This window comes from Mesocricetus auratus, unplaced genomic scaffold, assembly GCF_017639785.1.
Source record: "Mesocricetus auratus isolate SY011 unplaced genomic scaffold, BCM_Maur_2.0 Super-Scaffold_100019, whole genome shotgun sequence".
Classification (NCBI taxonomy): Eukaryota; Metazoa; Chordata; class Mammalia; order Rodentia; family Cricetidae; genus Mesocricetus; species Mesocricetus auratus.
In genome coordinates this window covers 20,520,230-20,536,438 of record NW_024429200.1, presented here as the reverse complement: position 1 = coordinate 20,536,438, position 16,209 = coordinate 20,520,230, and positions in this window count along the sequence as shown.

The window sequence follows — 16,209 nt, the reverse complement described above, 5'->3', positions numbered from 1 at the left end:
CCTTTGTGTAGTTTGAATGCCTCAGAAAAAGTTTGACAAGGAACCTTCTGCTTCTACTCTATGAAACAATTTGAGGAATACTGAAGCTAGCTATTCTTTCTATTTCTGGTAGAATTCTTCACTGACACAATCTGGGATTTTGTTTTATTTTATTATTATTAATTTTTGTTTGTAGATTTTTGATAACTGCTACTATATCATTATGAGGTCAGTTTAAATTGCTTATCTGTTCTTGATTAAATTTTGGTTAAGTGATATCTATCCAGAAAATTGTTCATTTTCTTTAAATTTTCAAATTTTGTGAAGTACAGGTTTTCAAAGTATAACCTAAGTTTCTGTTGTTATGTCCCTCTTTTCATTCCTAATTTTGTTAATTTGCATGTTCTCACTCTGCGTTTTGGTTACTTTGGATAAAGGTTTGTCTGTTTCGTTGATTTTCTTTAAGAACCAACTCTTTGTTACATTGATTCTTTGTATTGTTTTCTTTGTTTAGACTTTATTGATTTCAGTCCTCATTTTGATTATTTCCTGGCATCTACTACTCTGGCTTGAGTTTGCTTCTTTTTGTTCTAGAGCTTTCAGTTGTTCTGTTAATTCTCTAATGTGACTATTCTCCACTTTCTTCATGTGGGCACTTAGTGCTATGAACTTTCCACTTAGTATAGTTTCAAAGTGTCCCATTCTTTCGGTATGTTGTGATTTCATTTTCATTGTATTATTGGAAGTCTTTAATTTCTTTATTTCTTCCTTGACCCACGAATTGTGCGATTGCATGTTGTTCAATTTCCATGAGTTTGTAGGTTTTCTGCAATTTGTGTTGCTGTTGAATTCCAACTTTAAGGCATGGTGGTCTGATAGGATACAGGGGGTTATTCCAATTTCTTTGTCCCTGTTGAGGTTTGCTATGATGCCCAGTATGTGGTCGATTTTATAGAAGGTTCCATGTGGCAAAGAGAAGGAGGTATATTCTTTTGCGTTTGGATAGAATGTTCTACAGATGTCTATTAAACCCAATTGGGTCATAACTTCTGTTAGTTCCTTTGTTTTTTTTGTTATGTTTCTGTCTGGTGGTACAGTGAGAGTGGGGTGTTGATCTCCCACTATGACTGTGTGAGGTCTTATGTGAGTTGAGTTTTAATAATTTTTTTTTACAAACATGGTTGCCTTTGTGTTTGGGGCAAAGATGTTCAGAATTGAGACTTCTTCCTGATTGATTTTTCCTGTGGTGAACATGAAATGACCTTCATCTTTTTTTATTGATTTTAGTTTGAAGTCTAAAATGTTAATACTGGGATACGTATACCAGCTTGTTTTTTAGGTCTATTAGATTGGAAAATCTTATCCCAACCTTTTACTCTGTGGTAATGTCTGTCTTTGAAGTTGAGGTGTGTTTCTTGCATGCAGCAGAAGGAAGGGTTCTGTCCTTGCATCCTTTCTGTTAACCTGTGTCTTTTCACAGGCAAATTAAGACCATTAATATTGAGGGAAATTAAGGATCATTAGGTGTGAATTCTAATTTGTTTTTGATTTGTTGTTGGTTGTGTTATTGTTTGTGGATTTACCCTGATTTTTCTTTTGGCTTTTGGTAAAGTTGCATTATCAATTGCCTGTGTTTTTTTGACCATAGTTACCTTCCTTAAGTTGAAGTTTCCTTCCAGTACTTTCTGTAGGACTGGATTAGTGGATATGTATTGTTTAAGTCTGGTTATATAATGGAATATCTTGTCTTCTCCATCTATAGTGATTGAAAGGTTTGCTGTGTATAGTAGTCTGGGCTGGCATCCATGGTCTCTTAGTGTTTATAGAATATGTATCCAGAACCTTCTGGCTTTCTGATTTTCTATGGAGAAGTCACGTGTGATTCTGATAGGTTTGACTTTATATGTTACTTGGCCTTTTTCCTTTGATGCTCTTAGTATTCTTTCTTTTTTCTGTATGCTTGGGATTTTCTTTATTATGTGGCTATGGTACATTTTTTGTGGCCCACTCTATTTAATGTTCTGTAGGCTTCTTGTATTTTGATTAGCATGGCTTTCTTTAGGTTGGGAAAGTTTTCTTCTATGATTTTGTTAAATATGTTTTCTGCACTTTTTAGGTGGGTTTCTTTAAATTATTCTATCCTTTTTTTCTTAGATTTGGCCTTTTTATATTGTCTCATAATTCCTGGATATTTTGTTTTAGTGTTTTTTTTTTGGTAGATGAATCTATTTCTTCTAGTGAATCTTCAATGCCTGAGATTCTGTCTTCCACCTCTTGCATTCTGTAGTTCCTAATCATTTGCTCACCTTTTCTAATTCTAGCATTCCTTAAGACGGTATTTTTCTATTGTCTCTATTTCAGATTTCAGACCTTGAACTGTTTGAATAGTTTCTTGCAATTTTAGGCTTGTGTTTTCTTCCATTTCTTTAGAGGATTTTCTCATTTCCTTTTTTGGTCTCTATCATGTTCATGAAGTTGTTTTTAAGGTCATTCTCTTCTGCTTCATCTGTGTTGGGGTGTTCGGGTCTTCCTGGTGTACTGTCCTTAACTTTGATGGCATCATATTGGTTTTTCTGTTGATGAATGTGTTCTTATATTTTCGTCTTCCCATCCCTTCTTGCAGTGGGTGCAGGTGGGGTCATTTTCTTTCCTGGTAGGTACTGGGCCAAGGTTCTCTACCATTGGGTACAAGCAAGTCTAGTACTCTGATTGGTCTCATGGTGGGTATAGGCATGCCTGAGGCACTCCTTCTCCTGGTGGGTGAGATTTGGATTAGCACAGTTCTATAAGCAGGATCCAGACTGCTTGGTGAGCTGGGGGAGAGTCAAACTGGCTGCTGTCCCCAGGCCAGGAGATTCCAGAGTGGGTAAGGGGAAGGAAGTTGACCTAAGGTGGGGCCCACAGTTCCCCTTTTCCCTAAGTGGGGATGGGAGTAGACAGGCACTCTCAGCAGGCTCCTGGTCACTTAGTCCCTGGGAGTGAGTCAACCTTGATATGTACTTTAATAGAAAACACGTATCAGATATATTTTTGATCATGAACATTCAAAGCGCAGGTAAAAGTATTATATATAAATTAAATAAAACATAAAAGTATGCTGGAAGAAAAAATCAGTATAAATAGAAGATAGGTAGTAAAACTTTGATAATCAAAGTCAATATAAAATCATGGATACTTCACATCTTCATAATGCATCTAGGATATTCTTCATTTTTTCTATTACTCAATGAGAATAGGGAAAGAATTTAGTCCAAAATACCACTTAAGACAATGATTCATTGTTATTGTGTGTATTAAATGCATACAAAATGAGATCAGGCTTGGGCAAATTAAACTGTACTGTATCTCCCAGATTGCTCTTTGACAGATACTATGACAGGTTTTCCATGATTACCATTTTTTTACAGTGTATTTCTTAAAGACTTCAGTTGAATAAGATAACTTTGTGTAAGGCAAGGCACCCCCTTCCCTTTTTGGCTTCAGCAAGCAGGTTATAGAATTAGGATAAAGCTCCACTTAAAAGGATGGGTTCATAGTTTATAAATATTTATCAGGGGATATCTCAGTGAAATTTGACTCAAATCTGAGGACACACCTGAAAAATACTTTGAGAATTAAATATGAAAACTGTGTTTTTAGTTTCTGTAAATATCCATTTCCCTCTACTCAGTGCTGAGAAAAACATCCTTAGTTGATGCTTTTCATCCAGTGGCCTCCAAATACATCAAATGAATTATTATAGTCTTCACTTTTCTCATTATAATAATCATTATTCTTTTCCCATTTTTGCAATTCATATTAATTATGCATATTGGTAGAATTAAGTTTGGGATTTCCATATAAATATGCAGTGAACTATCTACCCTTCTTACAATGTGCTTGTATCTCACTAGCATGCTTCATTATTTCTAGCAGTACCTATTCTGTCACTTTTTGCTTGTGTCTAAGATAAGGCTTATTATTGCTGGGAAGACACACAATGACCATGGAAACTGCTATAAAGAAAATATTTAATTGAGGGTAGCTCAATTATAACATCAGAGATTCAGTTCATTGTGATCATGATGGGAGCATGGCAGTGTGAATGCAGATGTGGTGCTGGGGTAGGAGTGCTACATCTTGCAAGAAACAGGAAGTAAACTGACTGTCACATTGAGGGAGGCTTGAGAAAAAGATCTCAAATCCAACCTCCACAATGTCACAACTTCCTCCAACAAGGCCACACCTCCTAATAGTGCCCTGTCATTGCTGGTAATTTTCTTTCAATCCACCACAGTTTGGTTGCTTGTTTGCCTGTTAGTTTTCATAATCCTGCCTAATTTTGCTGAGCATCTTATCTCCTAGTTCCATCCATTTTTCCTGAAAAACAGCAAGATTCAGTTTTGCTATGGCTTCACCATGAATTAATGCCATAATCTTTCCTATCTGCAGGTTGTCAGCTGGGATGGTTTTCTATGTTACTCACTATTTGTACCCTCATATACAAATAGTCATGTGGGTATCATGCATGCTGAGTTCATTTTATTTTCAAATAACTTAGAAGCAGTATTTCTGGATAATTTAATAGACCTGTTTTTAACAGTTTGAAGACACACAGACTGTTTTCCTTAATGACCTTTCTAATTTAAATTCTCATTAAATGTATATAAGTTCCTATTATTCCAAATTATCACTACTATTTGTTGTTTTTGCTTTTGAAATAATAGTGTTTCCACTTGGAATAAGATAGTACATAATAATAGATATTTCCCATTACTTTATGAAAATAGAATGCAATTATTGAAACTTGACTAAATCTTAAAGTGATTATATGAACCTGAAAAATTTCTACTGTATTGATTCCACTTTGTTTAGACTTATTTGTAGTTACACTTAGCTACATGTTAACACAATTTTATCATGATGCTGTTATCCTGATATTTCTTTCACACAGATAATTTAAAACACTATTTTTTCTGTGGTTTCAACATGCCTTTCTTATTAAATTACTACATAGTAGTTCACAATGTCAGTGTGTATAATTTAGCACTCTAGCAGTGATATCATTTTGAATATGATTTTAAATTTTACTTACTGTATAGTGGTAATATTTTAGTGACACAATAATACTGTATTCTGATTTATTTAGAAATGTGGACTTAAAATGCATTGAATTATTTATATGATTTTTTATCATCTTATACCTTATATTCTAAAATATACTGTTCTACAAAGCACTGTGCATGCTTCTGTACATGAATGTGTGTGGAGGCACTCATCCATGCATCTGTACACAATTGTGTGTGGATACACCCACTAATCCATTCTTGTATACACAAGTGTGTGTGCAGATGCACTCATTCATTAATACATCTGTGCACAAGTGTGTGTGGATGCACTAATCCATGCATATATGAACAAGTGTGTATAGATGCATTCACTCATCCATTATTGTGTGCACAAGTGTGTGTGTAGATGCACTCTCCCATCCACACATCTATGCACAAGTGTTATTGGATGCATTCACTCATCCACTATCCTGTGCAGAAGTATGGGTGTAGATGCATTCTCTCATCCACGAATCTGTGTACAGCATATGTGGATGCACTCTTCCATGCATCTGTGAACAAGTGAATGTGGATGCACTCATGCAAGCATCTGTGCACAAGTGTGTATTAATGCACCCATCCATGCAGTTGCAGATAGAGACAAGACATTAGAGTATTTTCAGTTACTAATTCTCCATATTGATGTGTTGAAACAAGGTCTGTCACTGATCCTGGGTCTCATTAATTTTATACACTAGAAAGACAGAAAATACCCAGGATCTTTCTGTCTTCATTCACCAGTGCTGAGATGATAGATAGCCAAAATGTCTTTCTTCTATGTGGAAACTAGAAATCCAAATTTAGGTGTTCATGTTTGTACAGCAAACATCTAACACAAGTCATTTTACCACCCTTTCTTAAGTAGATTTATGGAGTTTGCAGATGTCTCATTAGATGAGTACCTAATAGTTTCCATTGAAATACTTATTTTTCATATTAGATACCATTGAACATTTTTCAGCTTATTCAACATAAAAATTCATGGACTCATTTTTGTTTCTTTATTACCATTAGTGTTATTTATCTTTTCTAATTTAGAATGAATAAGGAATTTTCAGCTGTTTATTACTTCTGGTAGACAACTTAAATATTAACTTGTTTAATTTGTAATTGTCTGTATTTCAAACACAAATTACTAAAACAAACAGAGTAAGCGAAAAACAGAGACAATTCTGTTATGAAACTATCTTTTATTCTTTAGGCACTTAGTGAATTTTAGTGTCTTGCTTGCCTGACATTAAATTATCACTTATCATATCAAAGGGATATATGTAGCTTTGGTGTTGGATTCTCTAAAAACTATGACACTTTAATGAACATGACTTATGATTCCTTACAAGTTTGATATTTAGCAGATCAAGGTAAATTAAATATGAAAGAGACGGATACCATATGGTAAGCTCCCTAGGAGAAATTATAGTACACTGCTGCTATTATGATAATGATTTCTTACGTTCATTTTTATACAAAAGAAGAGGAAATGAGGGATCATTATGAGCAAAGAAGTAAGCATGGTACAGAATAATATTGGAGTAACTAAACCCACCTTCTTGTGAAGCACTTTAAGCACTTGTGAAGGGCTAATACACTGGATTATAGCAAAATCTTATAGAATATAAAAATCTTTTTGTCTTATACCTACAGGTTTTCCAGATCATTACTGATGAAATTATATTATTGTCTACTGAAGAATATGGCTTTAAAAATGCATATAAAACGCTAGTCTAGATTTAGATATCCTTATTCAGATCTCCACTTCAGCTCTGTGTGTATCAGAATTAGATTATGAAAACTCAAAACAATAGCAACATAGCTTCTTTTTCTGGACAAGTGACATGTCAAGTCTTTTCATTTTTCAAGTTATATTTTGGGATAATGTTCTCTTATATATTCATATGTTTTTGTGACTGAGCTATCACAAATTCAGTGACTAACTTTATTAATGATTATTCTATTAATTTTTATTATACAAATATACAAAAATTTATGGATATAAAATAATTTAAAATAAACAGAATTCAACTATCCTATATTTCCTATAAGATGTGTGCTCAATCAAAATTACAAAAAAATATGATGTAATGATCAGCAATGAATTTGTCACACAAACATCAGACACAATACACTCAATGACAAGACAAACTGTGTTAAAATATTTTTGCTTTTGCTCTAAGGCTAAGCTATAACCCTGATTCCTAAAGGCATGTTATGTTTTAGTTTCTTGTTATTTTCTCTTAAGATTATATCACACTATATAACTGGGCTTGGATTCTAATTAGTGTTTCTTTTGCCTCTAGTTTCCTATTTCTAGGCTGGCAGATATGTACCGTGAAACCTAGCCCTCAATCCCAGTTTTCTCTTCTGTGTAATAGAATGAGTTTTGACTCTTAAATCTATAGTAATATTGCCGGGCTGTGGTAGCACACGCCTTTAATCCCAGCACTCGGCAGGCAGGGGCAGGCGGATCTCTGTGAGTTGAAGGCTAGGCTGGACCAACAGCCTCCAAAATAATACAGAGAAACCCTGTCTCATAAAAACAAAACAAAACAAAAAAACCAAAACGAATCAAAAAAACTATATTAATAATTAATTCATGTGTTAACAACATGCCTTACAAAAGCAAGCCATTCAGAAGAGCTCTCAGACATCAGGTAGGGGGACAAAGCCAATGGAAGTAATATGCTTATTAAATGACTGAAAGGGATACATGGGTTGCTAGGACTGGTCGCTGGCTTGTGATGATGTTTAAAGGAAAAAAGAACAGTGAAATTACGAGGACCATATTTATCATTTCTGACTTATGATCACCCAGTTATTGACCTAGAGGGCTGCAATGTAATATTTTTGATACTTTATTTAATGTAAAAAATAAATTCATTAATGGAATATTCAACATTTTGTCAATAAAGAAGTTATTTTGTGAAAGCACATACAGAATTATATTCTGTGTTTCTTAGAAATGTAAACGGCGTCAAAAATTTAACAGATATTCTTTCTCTTTTTCTATATCAAAAATAAATTTATTTTATACAATATATCCTGATTATGATTTCCCCTTTCTCTACTCCTTCCAGTTCTTCCTCACTTCTTCTCACCCTTTCTATCTCTCTTTAGAATACAAACACGAATCTAAGGTATAATAACAAATTATAAAATATAAACAAATCGGAATGTAGGAAGGAAATGAAAAGAAGGAAGAGAGTCCAAAAAGTAATAAGTAACTGACACAGATGCAGAAACATACATGTTTGCACACTCAAGATTCCAATGAAAACACACACACACACACACACATCCTGTAGGATAAAAAGAAAATGAAATGAAAAAAAAAAAGAATGTTAAACTGAGAACAAAGAGGAAAATCCTCAAAGCTCTATAATGACCTTATGAGACAAGAGATCTCTAAGTGTGCCACAGACTTCATGTTCAGGTGGCCTTCTACTCTTGTGCATGCAGTCCACTCTTTCATATAATAAAGTTTATTTAACCTTTTGCACATGTTACTCCCAGTTCTCTCTCTCTCCCCTCCTACCCCGCTCCCCAAATACCCCAATACCTCACTCAGCTCCAACCCCACTCTGCTCCCAAGCGAGGGTAAAGCCTTCCATGAGGGAAACTCAGAGTATGTCATATCATCCCGGACAGGGCATAGGTACTCCCAGATGTGATCAGGCTGAGAGAGCATCCCTCCATGTCGAATGGGCTCCCAGAGTCCATTGTATGCAGTCCACTCTTAACAGTAGTTTGTTTCCAAGTGAGACTCCTTTATTGAAAACTGTTTTTCCATTTGTGAGTGGTTATGAATAGGAGTTGAAAATAGGTTTTGGGTTACATTGGGTGTTTGTGTCCACTTTTTCATTCAGCTCTAAGACCCATATAGCACAGACCCTACAATCCTTATTCGTGTTGCATATGTTTCTCTGAATTCTATCATGGACATGATCCTGTTGCATTTAGAATGCCTGTTTCCTTTGTATTCCCCACCACGTCTGCTCTTAGACTCTCCCTGGCTCTTCTTCTGATGGTTTCCTTGACCACTGAGGATAGATATTTGAAGGACACCTCCCTTTTAAAGCTGACTCTTCCATGGTCCCTTTGCATATTATGTGGCTGTCGGTATCTGTATTTGTTCCCATCAGCTGCATGAGGAAGCATGACTGATGGTGGCTGAGCAAGTTACCCATCTCTGAGTATAGCAGAAAGTCATGGGGAGTCACTTTATTGTTGAGTTCATTTGGTAGAACAGCAGTATTTAATTTTCTGCCAGGTCCCTGGTCTATCTACTCTGAGGTTCTTGGTCAAGCACGCAGTATCAGGTATGGACTCCATCTGGTGTAGGCTACATTAAGTCAAGTCAGATATTAGTTAGCTACTCCTATAAGCTTTGTGCCTCCATTGCACTAGCACAGGCACAATCCCATTGTAAATAAAATGTTTTGTAGCTGTGTTGGTGTGTACATGTCTTCTTTGGTAGCATGCAAAGTATATTTCTGTAACAATAACATTAATCCTTAGGGGTGTAGGTTGTATGTGGCCTCTAGTTCAACTTCTCTGTGTTCAATAAGTTGTATAGGTGTTGTCTTCAGCAATGGATCCTTACTCTTAGTTTGCAGAGAGTAAGGTATAGTTTTGACACCAGTCAAAGTTGTTTGGGAGTTTTCATGGGAGCCCTCTGTTCAACAACACAATTAAATGTAACCAGTACTCAGTGAAGGAAGCTTCACTTGAGAGGATAAATGTCCAGTTTGGGCTCTATCTCTTTCTCTTATATGGTGATTTCATTTAGATCACTTTCACATATATATTTATTTTAGGATGCTTCCATTATATTAGGTTCCCATATGACCATTCAAATGGTCCCTAATTTTAGCTGTCTCTCCCCTTAGTCCCTTCCTTGAAATCCTCTTTCCTCACTTGACCACTTCATGTCCCCTTACCTGTCACCCCCTTTCATCCATAACATTTTATTCCTATTTTAGCATTCTTAGGATGACCAATCAACCCTTATTCTGTACCAAATATCAGTAGTAATATGGACTGTAGCTTTCTTATCATTAACTTAGCCACTAATATCCACATATAAGCAGATACAGATCATATATATCCTAATAGGTCTGGCTTACCTCACTCAGGATGATTTTTTTCTAGTTGCATCTACTTATAATTTCTTTTTTAATGGGAAAGGATCAGACATAACCAATTCTGTAAATGTAGTACATTTGCCTCAGACATTCATCTGCTGACAGACATATAAGTTGTTTCTAATTTCTAGCTATTATCAACAGAGCATGAGCATGTTTGAGCAAGTGACTCTGGCATAAGTGATAGCTCTATAGTACAACTTGTAATCATGTATGGTGATACTTATAGATGTTTATGATTCTTGAGGTGGATGAATTCGCATCTTAATGAGGAAACACCCCACTTATTTCCATATTGGTTATATAAGTTTGTTCTCTCACCAGAAACACGTGAGTTTCCCTTTATTCCACGTCCTCACCAGCATGTCATTTCTCTTATTGATCTTGGCCGCTCTAAATTGTATAAGATGAAATCTCAGAGCGGTTTTGATTTGCCTTTCTCTGATGGTCAATGATGCTGAATATTTAAGTATTTTGTGTTTCTTAACCATTTATGTTTACTCTCCTGAGAATCTCAGTCTATACGGTTTAATTGGTTTATTTGTTTGAAACATATATATATATATATATATATATAGGATGTGTAGTCAGTAATTTTTTTCAGTATGTAAGCTCCTCCTTTGTCCAAATGGCATTGTCCCTTGTGGTATTACATACATAAACTTTTAGATATTATGCGATCACATTTATTAATTATGGGTCTTTATTACTGTTCTAATGGGGTTCGGTTCAGATATTATTTTCCTATTTCTGCGACTTCAAGGCATTTTCTCAGTTTCCTTCCTTTCATGTTCAATGCATCTAGTTTTATGTTGAGGTCATTGATGAATTTGGAAGTAAGACTTGGATTCTTCTACCTGCAATCATCCAGTTTTTGTAAAGGATGTTATTTTTTCAGAGTGTATTTCTACCTTCTTAATAAAAAATTCAGGTTTACGTAAGTGTGTGATTTTGTATCTCAATGTTAATTTGATTCCATTGAAAAAAGTGTCTATTATTTTTATTACTATAGCTCTATAGTACAACATGTAATCATTCATGGTGATACTTTTAGATGTTTATGATTCAGTATTGTTTTAACTATCCTGAGTTGCTTGTGATTACAAATGAAGCTGAAAATTGTGCTTTCACGATCTGTGAAGAGTTGTGTTGGGATTTTGATAGGGATTATTTTTTGGTACAATTGCCATTTTTTCTACATTAAACATGCTTGTATATGAGCATAAGATATCTTCCGACCTTCTAATTTTTTTTATTTCCAGTTTAAATTTAGATAAGAAACAAGGTTGCTTCACAAGTCAGTTCCAGGTCCCTCTCCCTTTGCCTCCCCTCCTCCCGTGCCCTCCCCTCAACCCCCCCCCCCTGTTATCCCCTCATTCCCCCAGGGAGGGTGAGGCCCTCCATGGGGGTGTCCATAGTCTGTCATTTCATATAGGGCAGGGCCTAGACCCTTTCCCAAGAGTTCATGGTTCTCTTGGGAAAATTAAATACTGCTGTTCTATGGGAGTCCAAAGTCCGTGTGTATACTTGGGATGGGTACTGATCTGCTGCCCAAGGCTCAATAGATTACCTAGGCCTCCTCACTGACACCCAGATTCAGGGGGGGTCTTGATCAGTCCCATGCTGTATTCCCAGGCTGATGCCTGGGATTCAAGAGTTAACCTTTGTCTGGTCAGCTGTTTCTGGGGGTTAAACCAGCCCAGTCTTAATCCCTTTGATCATCAGTCCTCCCTCTCTGTTACTGGCTTTCTTGAGTTCAGCTCAGTACTTAACCAAGGGAGTCTGCCTCTTCTTCGGTCAGCCACTAAATGAAGTTTCTGTTTCCCAGACTCTCTGGCCATAGGATTGTAGGCTGGCACTCCCCAGATCTATGTCTAAAATCCATATATGAGAGAGTGCATGCCATGTTTCTCTTTTTGTGACTGGGTTACCTCACTCAGAATGGTTTCTTCTAGTGTCATCCATTTGCCTGCGAATCTCATGATTCCATTTTTTTTTTCTGCTGAATTACATTCTGTAAATGTACCACATTTTCTCTATCCACTCATCGGTTGAGGGACATCTAGGTTTCTTCCAAGTTCTGGCTATTACAAATAAAGCTGCTATGAACATAGTGGAACAGACATCTTTGTTGTATGAATGGGCATCTTTTGGATATATGCCTAAGAGTGGAGTTGCTGGGTCTTGTAATTTTTATTTTAATTTATTCTGCAATGATTTAAAATTTTTTTCACATAGGTATTTCAAAAGCTTTGTTTGTGTTACCATGAGACATTTTATATTTTATATATGTAGTCTTTCACTGATTTCTTTCACAGTTTGTCATTTTTACATATTGAAGCTACCAATTTTAGTGAATTAATTTTGTATCCAGCTACTTTACCAAGAGAGTTTATCAGCTGCAGGATCTTCCTTGTAGAATTTTTAAGGTCATTTATATACTATCATATCATCTACAAATAAAAATACTTTGACAATACACACTTGACACTATAAGTACAGATACTTCTTCCTTTCCAATTTGTATCCTCTTGATTTCACTCAGTTGTCTTATTATTCTAGCTAAGACTTCAAGCATTATATTGCATAGGAATGTATAGTGTGGAAAACCTTGTCTTACTATTGATTTTAGTGGTTATTGCTTTGACTTTCTCTCATTAAAGTTGATCTTGTCTGTGTACTTGCAATAATCTGCCTTATTGTTAATTATGTTAAGGGTAGTCCCTTGTATCTCAAGAATACCCAGTACATTTGTCATGAAGGGGTGTTGGATTTTCTTTCAAAGGGGTTTCCTAAATCCTATGAAATGATACTATAGTTTTGTTTTAGATTTTTAAAATGTGGATTATATTTTTTGATTAGGTATGTTGATTCATCCTTGCATCTCTGAGATGAAGCCTACTTGATCTTGGTGGATGAACGTTTGTGTGTGCTTTGGGATTGGGTTTGCAAATATTTTATCAATCATTTTCACATCTATGCCTATAAAGGGAATTGTTCTGTATAGTTTTTTATTTTTTATTTTTTCCCCAAGAGATTCTTTGTGTGGTTTAGGTATCAAGGTAACTGCAGCCTTATTAAACCAATTAGACAATAATACTTCTGCTTCTCTTTTGTGTAATTTTTTAAGGGAAAATGAGTTAATTTCACTCACAGACAAAGGATTCACTCAATAGTGACCAGGAAGTCATGGGGTAACAAATATAAAGCAATGAGTCACATGTATCCATGATAAGGAGCAGAGCAAGATGAATGCTAGTACTCCCCTCACTTTTCTCCTTTTTGTTCAGGCTGGAACCCCATCCTCTGGGAAGTCAGGGTCCGCATTTAGGCTGTGTGTCCCTCTTTTAGAAACAGCCTTTCTGGAAGTCGCCTAATATACAGAGGCAGAAATGTGTTCCCAAGGTGATACAAATCACATCAAGCTGATAATAAATATTAGTTCTAAATGTAGTCAATTCCCAAAGAAAACAAAAAAGTGTTTTAAACAATGATATTATAATATAAAATATAAATATATCATGGCCTCCTTTATGTCATTTTTTTGTTAAATATATACATATATGTACATATATATACATATATACTCATATGCATAAACACACACATACAGTTAAATACATAAATACCACCAGGTGAGTCTGTGCAATGCTACTTGTATGCATATTTTCATGCTAATAAGTTCATATTGGATAGAGCATAGTGATGTGCTCTCTCCTGGGGAAGACTATTACTCTGTCTGTCATCATTTCAGAGTTACATTCTGTAGCATTGAATTCTCTTGAATTTACCCCATCCCATATTAAGCATGTTTATTGGAGTCCTTTATGTTCAGGTCATCTTTCCAAGGCAAGGAAGTCCTGGACCTTGGAGAAAAACCTAAAACTGACCCTTCATTATGCAAGCATGATCACTAGCTACACTCTATTTGTCCTAATACCCACACACATATAAATGTAGTTCTCACTTCTCATCAAGGAAACTTCTTTGCAACAAATGGAGATTATCACAGAATACCACAACTGGTCAAAAAGCAGAGCCCAGTACCAACTGATACACATATAGCACAACTACTGTACCTAAGTCTCAGGATCATTGTGGAAAATAAGATGGAAATATAATAGCCAGAGGAATAGGAAATTTTCCATGAGAGTGTCTTACCTAGAAATGTCAGAAGCTCCACACACGAGTCTCACTAAAATGTCTACCTAAAAATCAGCATTTAGTCTGTTAATCTTCATGACAAAAGCATCTTTATAAACATAACAATGATTTAGGGAAAATATTTTATTAGCCAGTACTACTTTAGTGGAATAATTTGGAAATGTTGGCATTAACTCTCCTTTGAAAGGCAATTACAATGCCGTGGTAAAACCGTCTGGCCCTAGGCTATTTTTGGGGGTGGTGCTGATAAATCTAACATCTTTTTCCATTTCACTAAGAGTTATTAATTTTTGCATTAATTATTTAATTTATAATTAATAAATAACATTTATCAAGAAAACTATTCATTTCACTATTTTCTTCCAGTTTGTTGGAGTCCAGGTTTTAAAAGTCATTATGAGCCTCTGGATTTACTGGGTGTCTGTTGTTATGTCCCTTCTCACTTCCAATTCTGTAAATTTGGCTATTTTCTCTCTGCCTTTTGTTTTATTTGAATAATGGTTTGTCAATCCTACTCATTATATCACACCAACTGTTTGCTTGATTGATTGTAGTTTTATTTTTTCCTAGGGAGCTACTGAAGGAATAACTTTTCAACATATATTAAAAGGTATAGCAATTGGCATACTCAATATTTTATTTCAAAAGACTGCCTCTTTCTTAGGAAAGTTAATTAATTGTTTAATAGTACATTTATATCATTTATATACAGACTATTGGCTATACATACATTATTAACTTCCAAATGAGTGAGAATTTACAAAATATTTACAATCAAAGGTGATTTCAAGTAGCAAGAGAAGACAAAAATTAGAACTAGATCAAATACCCTCTTTTTCATTTTTCAGCCTCACATGGAAATTCGAAGGCTATATTAGTGTTACGTAGCTAAGAATCTTTAATTTTATTATACTCTAGAACAAAGTGGTTAAGTGAACTACAGTAAGTAGTAATTTACATATCTACTCACTGTACTAAGAAACACTCTACCTATTATTTAGTATTTTCCTGTGGAACCCTTTATCCTTTCATTAAAATAATTTTGCACATAATATGTCCAGATTATATTTTCTTTCCCTCTACTACCCCCAGTTCCTCCCCCTTAACTCTCCCATCCTGATCCACTCCCTTTATGTCTCTCATTAGAAAACAGTCAGGCAGCCAGGCAGGCATTGGTTGTGCATACCTTTAATTCCAGTAGTCGACCCAAGAAGCAAGTGAATATCTCTGAGTTCAAGGCCAGGGTGGTCTACAGATTCTGCTCCAGGACAGACTCCAAAAATACAGAGAAACCTGTATCAAAAAACAAAAAAGCAAAACAAGCAAACAACCCCCCACCAAAAAAAAAAACAGATAGGCCAGACATGGTAGAGGATGTCTTTAACCTCACACTTCATAGGAAGAGGACGGCAGATCTCTATGAATTTGAGGCAATCCTGATCTACAAAGGGAGTTGCAGGACAGGCAAGGCTGTTACTCAGAGAAATCCTGTCAAGAATAATAAAAAGAGTAATCCAGTGTGAAATACAGAGAGAGACTGATAAAAAGACAAACAGACTTGTAACAGATAAAATAAAATACATATAATATAAAAAATACATTAAGACATCGAAATTGAACAAAACAGATTGAAATCATAAAAATTTTAAAGCGAAATTTAATAATGAATGCACTATGATGGCATTGAAGGTAGTCTTCAATCACATTATAAGGGAAGGTCATTTAAGGTAGTATCTCCACTATTGTTTAGATTTTTTATTTATTTATTTATTTTCTTTACTCAATTTTTTTTCAGTTTCAATTTAGATAAGAAACAAGGCTGCTTCACAAGTCAGATT